Genomic DNA, 13,284 nt, shown 5'->3' on the forward strand with positions numbered 1-13,284 from the left:
AAGTTCACTTTTTCTTCAACAACATTCGTGTTGTCCAGGTATTTATCACAGGACCCCTGCAGCAGCAGCATTGATCAACATCCGTGTTGTCCAGGTATTTATCACAGGACCCCTGCAGCAGCAGTATTGATCAACATCCGTGTTGTCCATGTATTTATCACAGGACCCCTGCAGCAGCAGCATTGATCAACATCCGTGTTGTCCAGGTATTTATCACAGGACCCCTGCAGCAGCAGTATTGATCAACATCCATGTTGTCCAGGTATTTATCACAGGACCCCTGCAGCAGCAGTATTGATCAACATCCATGTTGTCCAGGTATTTATCACAGGACCCCTGCAGCAGCAGCATTGATCAACATCCATGTTGTCCATGTATTTATCACAGGACCCCTGCAGCAGCAGTATTGATCTGCAACTAAGCAGAAACTAGTAACACAATCAAATTAAAATCTGATATTCTGTCGTCAATGGATGAACGGACAATATAAACCAGATAGAAACTGATAATAGTGCATGTGACTTCAGTTGTGGTTAGACGTCGAAACCAACTTGCTCAATGTCTTTCCATGTCTGGGAAATGAAACCAGGCCAGTGGTGGTTGACTGTCTGAGACTGTGGTTTTGAGTCACGTGGAGCCTGACATGGACAAAGGCAGACATGTAACCATGGACAACTTCTTCACATCAATTTCCCTGTCAGACAAGTTGATTACAAAGAAGACTAGCCTGCTATGAACAGTGAACACACAAAGAAGACTAGCCTAGCCAGGTCATTACAGTTTATACAGTATCTCTACCATATACAAACAGCCTTCCATCTGACAGACACCAACTAGTATCCCCCCTTTCATTATATTACATTCATATTATTACTATTACATGGCAAGACTCTGTAAAAGGAGGTACTTGCCGCTGGTCTGTTGTGCTGTTCTACAATGTGCTCGACATGGCTGCTATCAACACGTGTTGTACAAGCAATGCCTTGTCAAGACAGTCAGCAGGAGAGATTTCATCATGGATCTGGCATGTGAGCTTCATGAGAACCACATGAACGCAGAGAAAGAAGCTACAGTCACCAAGCAGGCCTCCCAGGCAGCAGGTACTGCTCTCCCTCTTCCCCAAGCACCACATCTCCCACTGGTGAGAAAAGAGACACAATGTCAAGTCGGCAGATTCACACCGAACAAGGCCAATGAACACGGTGTGCAGGGCAACCGATTTGACTTGTTTGTGGACCTGAAGCATAAAGAGAAGAGGGGATTGATTCATATGTAAAGGAGCTACAGTGTCTGATAGCATAAAGAGAAGAGGTGATCTACAGTGTCTGATAGCATGAAGAGAAGAGGGGATTGATTCATGTGTAAAGGAGCTACAGTGTCTGATAGCATAAAGAGAAGAGGGGATTGATTCATGTGTAAAGGAGCTACAGTGTCTGATAGCATAAAGAGAAGAGGGGATTGATTCATGTGTAAATGAGCTACAGTGTCTGATAGCATAAAGAGAAGAGGGGATTGATTCATGTGTAAAGGAGCTACAGTGTCTGATAGCATAAAGAGAAGAGGTGATCTACAGTGTCTGATAGCATAAAGAGAAGAGGTGATCTACAGTGTCTGATAGCATAAAGAGAAGAGGTGATCTACAGTGTCTGATAGCATAAAGAGAAGAGGTGATCTACAGTGTCTGATAGCATAAAGAGAAGAGGTGATCTACAGTGTCTGATAGCATAAAGAGAAGAGGTGATCTACAGTGTCTGATAGCATAAAGAGAAGAGGTGATCTACAGTGTCTGATAGCATACAGAGAAGAGGTGATCTAGAGTGTCTGATAGCATGAAGAGAAGAGGTGATCTACAGTGTCTGATAGCATGAAGAGAAGAGGTGATCTACAGTGTCTGATACAATCAACACATTATTGTTTTAATACCTTGTCATAAATATTTTTCCACAAATATTTATTTATGCAATTCATCCTTTACAATTGTTCTGGTGCTTTTGTTTAGGAATACAGAATACATTCCTCCTGTGCACCTGGCTGGTTATATTATTCAAATATGATATATTTTTGTCAAAATAAAGTAAATGGACTTATTAAGTACTATAACTGTATTACTAATCAAATATACAAATAAAGTTGATCAAATGGATTACACTGTAATGTTTTTAATGTCAGGGAAACAGAAATAGGCTGTAGGACGATTTATTTTCTACTTTGTAGAATTAACAATTGTTATTTTATTGATATATTTCCACTAATTTGTCTTCATGTAATTAATCCTTTACAAAAGTGTATACACTATTTATCAAGTGTTTATTTAACAAACCATGCCTTCACACCTGGCACCTTGCTGGTTGATATGCATCTGATGCATGTGATAAAGTGGACGCCTGGCAACTTTCTCTAGCGTGGACTTATATGCTGAAAGACCAGGTGGTTCTAGTGTTATTAAGGACTGGATAGATGGGTGTTCTGATAGGCTGAAAGACCAGGTGGTTCTAGTGTTATTAAGGACTGGTAGATGGGTGTTCTGATAGGCTGAAAGACCAGGTGGTTCTAGTGTTAAGGAAAGGTAGATGAGTGTTGGTCATGCATTCACTCATGCTGACCGGCTCCAGTACTTTGTTCTTGACTAATGCCTCCAAGTCAGCATTGACTTTTGGTCGTGTTAAAGACTTATACAGGTGAATCTGTCGCTGTGAGAGGCATCACTGATGTCACAGTTCAGGTAAACAGACCAACTCTATGTTGTGAAGGGAGACTATCCATCACTACTGGGATGTTCATAGTTGAACTGTGTGCAGGGCAGGTCCTGCTTTCAGAACCTTTGGTTTGTTGTCTGACTTAATGCCAAGCTTCCCTGTAATGTCATTCATACTACCTATACCCATTCATACTACCTATACCCATTCATACTACCTATACCCATTCATACTACCTATACCCATTCATACTACCTATACCTATTCATACTACCTATACCTATTCATACTACCTATACCCATTCATACTACCTATACCTATTCATACTACCTATACCTATTCATACTACCTATACCTATTCATACTACCTATACCTATTCATACTACCTATACCCATTCATACTACCTATACCCATTCATACTACCTATACCTATTCATACTACCTATACCTATTCATACTACCTATACCCATTCATACTACCTATACCCATTCATACTACCTATACCCATTCATACTACCTATACCCATTCATACTACCTATACTATATCTATACCTATTCATACTACCTATACCTATTCATACTACCTATACCCATTCATACTACCTATACCTATTCATACTACCTATACCCATTCATACTACCTATACCCATTCATACTACCTATACCCATTCATACTACCTATACCCATTCATACTACCTATACCCATTCATACTACCTATACTATATCTATACCTATTCATACTACCTGTACCTATTCATACTACCTATACCCATTCATACTACCTATACCCATTCATACTACCTATACCTATTCATGCTACCTATACCCATTCATACTACCTATACCCATTCATACTACCTATACCCATTCATACTACCTATACCTATTCATACTACCTATACCTATTCATACTACCTATACCCATTCATACTACCTAGACCCATTCATACTACCTATACCCATTCATACTACCTATACCCATTCATACTACCTATACCCATCCATACTACCTATACCCATTCATACTACCTATACCCATTCATACTACCTATACCCATCCATACTACCTATACCCATTCATACTACCTATACCTATTCATACTACCCTGCTGTCCATTAAATGTGTTTCTTTAAGATGGCAGGTAGGTCTGTGTCTCCATGTGTCATTGTCTGCACTGATGGCCAGTCCAGTGTGATTCTTTAAGATGGCAGGTAGGTCTGTCATTGACTGCACTGATGGCCAGTCCAGTGTGATTCTTTAAGATGGCAGGTAGGTCTGTCATTGTCTGCACTGATGACCAGTCCAGTGTGATTCTTTAAGATGGCAGGTAGGTCTGTCATTGTCTTCACTGATGACCAGTCCAGTGTGATTCTTTAAGATGGCAGGTAGGTCTGTCATTGTCTTCACTGATGACCAGTCCAGTGTGATTCTTTAAGATGGCAGGTAGGTCTGTCATTGTCTTCACTGATGACCAGTCCAGTGTGATTCTTTAAGATGGCAGGTAGGTCTGTCATTGTCTTCACTGATGACCAGTCCAGTGTGATTCTTTAAGATGGCAGGTAGGTCTGTCATTGTCTTCACTGATGGCCAGTCCAGTGTGATTCTTTAAGATGACAGGTAGGTCTGTGTCTCCATGTGTCATTGTCTGCACTGATGACCAGTCCAGTGTGATTATTCATTTTCTGTTCTCTTTTTGTTTCTAGAGGTTTTGTCAAATGTGCATTTTCTTACCACAGGCTGGACCATGTCCTTACCTCAGCATGTAGAAGGCTGATGTCCCACCTTGCCACAGGCTGGACCATGTCCTTACCTCAGCATGTAGAAGGCTGATGTCCCACCGTGCCACAGTGGAAGCATGTCCTTACCTCAGCATGTAGAAGGCTGATGTCCCACCGTGCCACAGTGGAAGCATGTCCTTACTCCAGCATGTAGAAGGCTGATGTCCCACCTTGCCACAGTGGAAGCATGTCCTTACCTCAGCATGTAGAAGGCTGATGTCACACCTTACCACAGTGGAAGCATGTCCTTACCTCAGCATGTAGAAGGCTGATGTCCCATCTTACCACAGTGGAAGCATGTCCTTACCTCAGCATGTAGAAGGCTGATGTCCCACCTTGCCACAGTGGAAGCATGTCCTTACCTCAGCATGTAGAAGGCTGATGTCACACCTTACCACAGGCTGGACCATGTCCTTACCTCAGCATGTAGAAGGCTGATGTCACACCTTGCCACAGTGGAAGCATGTCCTTACTCCAGCATGTAGAAGGCTGATGTCACACCTTGCCACAGTGGAAGCATGTCCTTACTCCAGCATGTAGAAGGCTGATGTCCCACCGTGCCACAGTGGAAGCATGTGACTGACACTCTCTGATTTTCAGTTGAAACTCTTTTCCTTTTTTTTGTGATCAACTTATTATTTATTTTAAAGGAACAAAGACAAGAACAAATAGCAGCAGGAATGGTTATACAGCTAGAGACACAATACTGTTAATATATATATATATGTATTTTTATATATGATGTATATATATTTTTTTTTTTTTTTGGGGGGTATATATATATCAGTGTGTTATGTAAATCAGTTATTGCGGGAAATACAAAAATATAATTAACCACATATACAATCACTCACCTGGGACCAAACCAACCCACCCTCCAACCCCTCCTGGGACCACCCCAACCCACCCTCCAACCCTTCTGGGACCACCCCAACCCACTCTCCAACCCCTCCTGGGACCAACCCAACCCACCCTCCAACCCCTTCTGGAACCACTCCAACGCTACTGGGACAACCCCAACCCACCCTCCAACCCTTCTGGGACCACCCCAACCCACCCTCCAAACCTTCTGGGACCACCCCAACCCACCCTCCAACCCTACTGGGACCACTCCAACCCTACTGGGACCACCCCAACCCACCCTCCAACCCTTCTGGGACCACCCCAACCCACCCTCCAACCCTACTGGGACCACTCCAACCCTACTGGGACCACCCCAACCCACCCTCCAACCCCTCCTGGGACCACTCCAACCCACCCTCCAACCCCTCCTGGGACCACCCCAACCCACCCACCAACCCCTCCTGGGACCACCCCAACCCACCCTCCAACCCCTCCTGGGACCACCCCAACCCACCCTCCAACCCCTCCTGGGACCACTCCAACCCTACTGGAATCACTTCAACCCTACTGGGACCACTCCAAGCCTACTGGGACCACTCCAATCCTACTGGGACCACTCCAACCCTTCTGGGATCACTCCAACCCTACTGGGACCACTCCAAGCCTACTGGGACCACTCCAATCCTACTGGGACCACTCCAATCCTACTGGGACCACTCCAACCCACCCTCCAACCCCTCCTGGGACCACCCCAACCCACCCTCCAACCCCTCCTGGGAACACTCCAACACACCCTCCAACCCCTCCTGGGACCACCCCAACCCACCCTCCAACCCCTCCTGGGACCACCCCAACCCACCCTCCAACCCCTCCTGGGACCACCCCAACCCACCCTCCAACCCCTCCTGGGACCACCCCAACCCACCCTCCAACCCCTCCTGGGACCACTCCAACCCTACTGGGACCACTCCAAACCTACTGGGACCCCTCCAACCCACCCTCCAACACCTCCTGGACCACCCCAACCAACCCCCCAACCCCTCCTGGGACCACACCAACCCACCCTCCAACCCCTCCTGGGACCACCCCAACCAACCCTCCAACCCCTCCTGGACCACCCCAACCCACCATCCAACCCCTCCTGGGACCACTCCAACCCTACTGGAATCACTTCAACCCTACTGGGACCACTCCAAGCCTACTGGGACCACTCCAATCCTACTGGGACCACTCCAACCCTACTGGGATCACTCCAACCCTACTGGGACCACTCCAAGCCTACTGGGACCACTCCGATCCTACTGGGACCACTCCAATCCTACTGGGACCACTCCAATCCTACTGGGACCACTCCAACCCACCCTCCAACCCCTCCTGGGACCACCCCAACCCACCCAACCATTAAAATAAATACTAAATGAAGATGTGATAAAATCAGTAAGGCCACATTTGGATTAAAATTATAATGAAGGTCAATCTGTTGAATAAAAAACACTTTATGGTTTCAGCTGCAGAGAACCAGCTGTCAATTGTTGTTTGGCCGCAAAGATCCCAGCAGTGGATGGTTGTTAATAAATTATATCTATAAAGGTGCTGATCCAATGAGGTGAGGTGGTAGACCCATGGATCCTAACAGTGTATAAAGTGCTGATCCAATGAGGTGTGGTGGTAGACCCATGGGTCCTAACAGTGTATAAAGGTGCTGATCCAATGAGGTGTGGTGGTAGACCCATGGATCCTAACAGTGTAGAAAGTGCTGATTCAATGAGGTGTGGTGGTAGACCCATGGATCCTAACAGTGTATAAAGTGCTGATCCAATGAGGTGTGGTGGTAGACCCATGGATCCTAACAGTGTAGAAAGTGCTGATTCAATGAGGTGTGGTGGTAGACCCATGGATCCTAACAGTGGATAAAGTGCTGATCCAATGAGGTGTGGTGGTAGACCCATGGATCCTAACAGTGGATAAAGTGCTGATCCAATGAGGTGTGGTGGTAGACCCATGGATCCTAACAGTGTAGAAAGTGCTGATTCAATGAGGTGTGGTGGTAGACCCATGGATCCTAACAGTGTATAAAGTGCTGATCCAATGAGGTGTGGTGGTAGACCCATGGATCCTAACAGTGTAGAAAGTGCTGATCCAATGAGGTGAGGTGGTGGACCCATGGATCCTAGCAGTGTATAAAGTGCTGATCCAATGAGGTGTGGTGGTGGACCCATGGATCCTAGCAGTGTAGAAAGTGCTGATCCAATGAGGTGAGGTCGTGGACCCATGGATCCTAGCAGTGTAGAAAGTGCTGATCCAATGAGGTGAGGTGGTGCCATCTTAGTTCCAACATCATTTTAGCTGTTGTCAAACCTGACAACAATAATCTTATTTTCTGTAGTGATAGTGGTGAATTATCATTAATTCATGTAATTCATTAAATAATAAGAGACAATAGATGCAAAGCTGCTGCAGTATAGCTATTTTATTGTTATTTAACAAGGCCACATCATGGCCTGACCTGGTCTGTGGGTATGTCCCAATTATATCACCTTCCTCCTGAACAAGGCCACATCATGGCCTGACCTGGTCTGTGGGTGTGTCCCAATTATATCACCTTCCTCCTGAACAAGGCCACATCATGGCCTGACCTAGTCTGTGGGTGTGTCCCAATTATATCACCTTCCTCCTGAACAAGGCCACATCATGGCCTGTCCTAGTCTGTGGGTATGTCCCAATTATATCACCTTCCTTCTGAACAAGGCCACATCATGGCCTGACCTAGTCTGTGGGTGTGTCCCAATTTTATCACCTTCCTCCTGAACTGTACACTCGTTCACTACTTTACCCACAAATCTAAAAGAATTGGATTAATATTTTATATTGGTAAAATAATCTAGCCAGCTATCTAACCTTGTAGTAATCATGCTCAAATTACCGACTGGGGGGCCCCCATTTACTTTCGTAGGTCACTTTCAGATACTGAGAAGAGGACAGAACAGCCTCCTGACTGGTATTAAGGATTCCAATGTGTCCTACTATCAATTAGGGATGTAGAATTCAAATATAGATGGAAGATAAGCCTAGAAGTAGTGGCAGACAGTGGCAGGCAGCACTACTTGTTCTTTGTCAGATGTTCCAATAATGACGACCTCCTCTGTGCTAATTTCTTCTTCTTGTCTTGTGTGGAGGTGACCCAGGCGTCCAGCAGCTTCTTGTCTTGTGTGGAGGTGACCCAGGCGTCCAGCAGCTTCTTGTCTTGTGTGGAGGTGAACCAGGCGTCCAGCAGCTTCTTGTCTTGTGTGGAGGTGACCCAGGCGTCCAGCAGCTTCTTGTCTTGTGTGGAGGTGACCCAGGCGTCCAGCAGCTTCTTGTCTTGTGTGGAGGTGACCCAGGCGTCCAGCAGCTTCTTGTCTTGTGTGGAGGTGACCCAGGCGTCCAGCAGCTTCTTGTCTTGTGTGGAGGTGACCCAGGCGTCCAGCAGCTTCTTGTCTTGTGTGGAGGTGACCCAGGCGTCCAGCAGCTTCTTGTCTTGTGTGGAGGTGACCCAGGCGTCCAGCAGCTTCTTGTCTTGTGTGGAGGTGACTCAGGCGTCCAGCAGCTTCTTGTCTTGTGTGGAGGTGAACCAGGCGTCCAGCAGCTTCTTGTCTTGTGTGGAGGTGACCCAGGCGTCCAGCAGCTTCTTGTCTTGTGTGGAGGTGACCCAGGCGTCCAGCAGCTTCTTGTCTTGTGTGGAGGTGACCCAGGCGTCCAGCAGCTTCTTGTCTTGTGTGGAGGTGACCCAGGCGTCCAGCAGCTTCTTGTCTTGTGTGGAGGTGACCCAGGCGTCCAGCAGCTTCTTGTCTTGTGTGGAGGTGACCCAGACGTCCAGCAGCTTCTTGTCTTGTGTGGAGGTGACCCAGGCGTCCAGCAGCTTCTTGTCTTGTGTGGAGGTGACCCAGGCGTCCAGCAGCTTCTTGTCTTGTGTGGAGGTGAACCAGGCGTCCAGCAGCTTCTTGTCTTGTGTGGAGGTGACCCAGGCGTCCAGCAGCTTCTTGTCTTGTGTGGAGGTGACCCAGGCGTCCAGCAGCTTCTTGTCTTGTGTGGAGGTGACCCAGGCGTCCAGCAGCTTCTTGTCTTGTGTGGAGGTGACCCAGGCGTCCAGCAGCTTCTTGTCTTGTGTGGAGGTGACCCAGACGTCCAGCAGCTTCTTGTCTTGTGTGGAGGTGACCCAGGCGTCCAGCAGCTTCTTGTCTTGTGTGGAGGTGACCCAGGCGTCCAGCAGCTTCTTGTCTTGTGTGGAGGTGAACCAGGCGTCCAGCAGCTTCTTGTCTTGTGTGGAGGTGACCCAGGCGTCCAGCAGCTTCTTGTCTGTTGTGAAGGTGACCCAGGCGTCCAGCAGCTTCTTGTCTTGTGTGGAGGTGAACCAGGCGTCCAGCAGCTTCTTGTCTTGTGTGGAGGTGACCCAGGCGTCCAGCAGCTTCTTGTCTTGTGTGGAGGTGACCCAGGCGTCCAGCAGCTTCTTGTCTTGTGTGGAGGTGACCCAGGCGTCCAGCAGCTTCTTGTCTTGTGTGGAGGTGAACCAGGCGTCCAGCAGCTTCTTGTCTTGTGTGGAGGTGACCCAGGCGTCCAGCAGCTTCTTGTCTTGTGTGGAGGTGACCCAGGCGTCCAGCAGCTTCTTGTCTTGTGTGGAGGTGACCCAGGCGTCCAGCAGCTTCTTGTCTTGTGTGGAGGTGACCCAGGCGTCCAGCAGCTTCTTGTCTTGTGTGGAGGTGACCCAGACGTCCAGCAGCTTCTTGTCTTGTGTGGAGGTGACCCAGGCGTCCAGCAGCTTCTTGTCTTGTGTGGAGGTGACCCAGGCGTCCAGCAGCTTCTTGTCTTGTGTGGAGGTGAACCAGGCGTCCAGCAGCTTCTTGTCTTGTGTGGAGGTGACCCAGGCGTCCAGCAGCTTCTTGTCTTGTGTGGAGGTGACCCAGGCGTCCAGCAGCTTCTTGTCTTGTGTGGAGGTGACCCAGGCGTCCAGCAGCTTCTTGTCTTGTGTGGAGGTGACCCAGGCGTCCAGCAGCTTCTTGTCTTGTGTGGAGGTGACCCAGACGTCCAGCAGCTTCTTGTCTTGTGTGGAGGTGACCCAGGCGTCCAGCAGCTTCTTGTCTTGTGTGGAGGTGACCCAGGCGTCCAGCAGCTTCTTGTCTTGTGTGGAGGTGAACCAGGCGTCCAGCAGCTTCTTGTCTTGTGTGGAGGTGACCCAGGCGTCCAGCAGCTTCTTGTCTGTTGTGAAGGTGACCCAGGCGTCCAGCAGCTTCTTGTCTTGTGTGGAGGTGAACCAGGCGTCCAGCAGCTTCTTGTCTTGTGTGGAGGTGACCCAGGCGTCCAGCAGCTTCTTGTCTTGTGTGGAGGTGACCCAGGCGTCCAGCAGCTTCTTGTCTTGTGTGGAGGTGACTCAGGCGTCCAGCAGCTTCTTGTCTTGTGTGGAGGTGAACCAGGCGTCCAGCAGCTTCTTGTCTTGTGTGGAGGTGACCCAGGCGTCCAGCAGCTTCTTGTCTTGTGTGGAGGTGACCCAGGCGTCCAGCAGCTTCTTGTCTTGTGTGGAGGTGACCCAGGCGTCCAGCAGCTTCTTGTCTTGTGTGGAGGTGACCCAGGCGTCCAGCAGCTTCTTGTCTTGTGTGGAGGTGACCCAGGCGTCCAGCAGCTTCTTGTCTTGTGTGGAGGTGACCCAGACGTCCAGCAGCTTCTTGTCTTGTGTGGAGGTGACCCAGGCGTCCAGCAGCTTCTTGTCTTGTGTGGAGGTGACCCAGGCGTCCAGCAGCTTCTTGTCTTGTGTGGAGGTGACCCAGGCGTCCAGCAGCTTCTTGTCTTGTGTGGAGGTGACCCAGGCGTCCAGCAGCTTCTTGTCTTGTGTGGAGGTGACCCAGGCGTCCAGCAGCTTCTTGCTGTAGTAGATCTGCCAGCCGTGCACCTGCACCACCATCACCATCACCAGGTACATGACGGACACAGCAGAGAAGACGAAGATGAAGCGGTACAGCTGTTTGGCCTCCGGGAACGTCTCCATACCCCCGTAGATGAGCGGCACTATGCAGAAGAGGCCTAATCATGGAGATCACCAGGAAGCTGATGCTGTTTCTGGGCAGGGCCATGAAGCTGCAGATGAGGGGATGATACTGAACAGATAGGGGTACTCCCACTGGCAGGGAGCAGCCACCACGCTGTGGGACACCAGATAGATGAAGAGGGAGGGATGGTACTGAGCAGATAGAGGTACTCCCACTGGTAGGGAGCAGCCACCAGGCTGTGGGACACCAGGTAGATGAAGAGGGAGGGATGGTACTGAGCAGATAGAGGTACTCCCACTGGTAGGGAGCAGCCACCACGCTGTGGGACACCAGGTAGATGAAGAGGGAGGGGATGATACTGAGCAGATAGAGGTACTCCCACTGGTAGGGAGCAGCCACCAGGCTGTGGGACACCAGGTAGATGAAGAGGGAGGGGATGGTACTGAGCAGATAGGGGTACTCCCACTGGTAGGGAGCAGACACCACGCTGTGGGACACCAGGTTCAGCTGGCTCACCGTCAACTGGGCAGCTTAGAGGAGCCAGATCATGTGCACATTAAAAAGGGCTGAAGCACCACGTCAGCCCTTCTCTCACTGTTACCAGTCAGTGTATATCCAGAGACCCTCCACTAATGTTAAACATCTGACTGAGATGTGATCTCTGACTCTAACTGAGACCCCTCCACTAATGTTAAACATCTGACTGAGATGTGATCTCTGACTCTAACTGAGACCCCTCCACTAATGTTAAACATCTGACTGAGATGTGATCTCTGACTCTAACTGAGACCCTCCACTAATGTTAAACATCTGACTGAGATGTGATCTCTGACTCTAACTGAGACCCCTCCACTAATGTTAAACATCTGACTGAGATGTGATCTCTGACTCTAACTGAGACCCCTCCACTAATGTTAAACATCTGACTGAGATGTGATCTCTGACTCTAACTGAGACCCCTCCACTAATGTTAAACATCTGACTGAGATGTGATCTCTGACTCTAACTGAGACCCCTCCACTAATGTTAAACATCTGACTGAGATGTGATCTCTGACTCTAACTGAGACCCCTCCACTAATGTTAAACATCTGACTGAGATGTGATCTCTGACTCTAACTGAGACCCCTCCACTAATGTTAAACATCTGACTGAGATGTGATCTCTGACTCTAACTGACTCATGTATAATAGAAGTATACAGTCTGTCTCTATGTTCAGTCCAACCAAGGTGCACGGCCCTAATGAAAGCTCCAAGGCTGAACTCATTGTTTTTAATTCTAAATAAACACTTTTTATTGAAATGTCACTTGTTTCCCTATAATAGTGGGCAGAATGTATAGCAGTTCTCTAGGAAGGAACCCCCTATAGGAACCTTATGTCACTTGTTTCCCTATAATAGAGGGCAGAATGTGTCTCTACCTATCTAAAAGGGTTTCCATAAACATCTCTACCTATCTAAAAGGGTTTCCATAAACATCTCTACCTATCTAAAAGTGTTTTCATAAACATCTCTACCTATCTGCACATTAATGAGGAAGACTGGTGAACAGTTTGGATGGAAAGTTAAACTGCCATCAGAAACACCCTTCAGAGGAAGACTACTGGCTCCACCACATGGTAGTAGAAGGTCGACACAGAGGAAGACTACTGGCTCCACCACATGGTAGTAGAAGGTCGACACAGAGGAAGACTACTGGCTCCACCACATGGTAGTAGAAGGTCGACACAGAGGAAGACTACTGGCTCCACCACATGGTAGTAGAAGGTCAACACAGAGGAAGACTACTGGCTCCACCACATGGTAGTAGAAGGTCAACACAGAGGAAGACTACTGGCTCCACCACATGGTAGTAGAAGGTCAACACAGAGGAAGACTACTGGCTCCACCACATGGTAGTAGAAGGTCGACACAGAGGAAGACTACTGGCTCCACCACATGG

General features: G+C 48.3%; 1 pseudogene; it reads right to left on the bottom strand.

Moving 5' to 3' along the window:
• Window positions 1-1,073: 1,073 nt before the first annotated feature.
• Window positions 1,074-12,669, bottom strand: LOC121844705 (annotated as a pseudogene).
• Window positions 12,670-13,284: the final 615 nt, after the last annotated feature.

This window comes from Oncorhynchus tshawytscha, unplaced genomic scaffold (genome assembly GCF_018296145.1).
Source record: "Oncorhynchus tshawytscha isolate Ot180627B unplaced genomic scaffold, Otsh_v2.0 Un_contig_9030_pilon_pilon, whole genome shotgun sequence".
In the NCBI taxonomy this organism is placed as follows: Eukaryota; Metazoa; Chordata; class Actinopteri; order Salmoniformes; family Salmonidae; genus Oncorhynchus; species Oncorhynchus tshawytscha.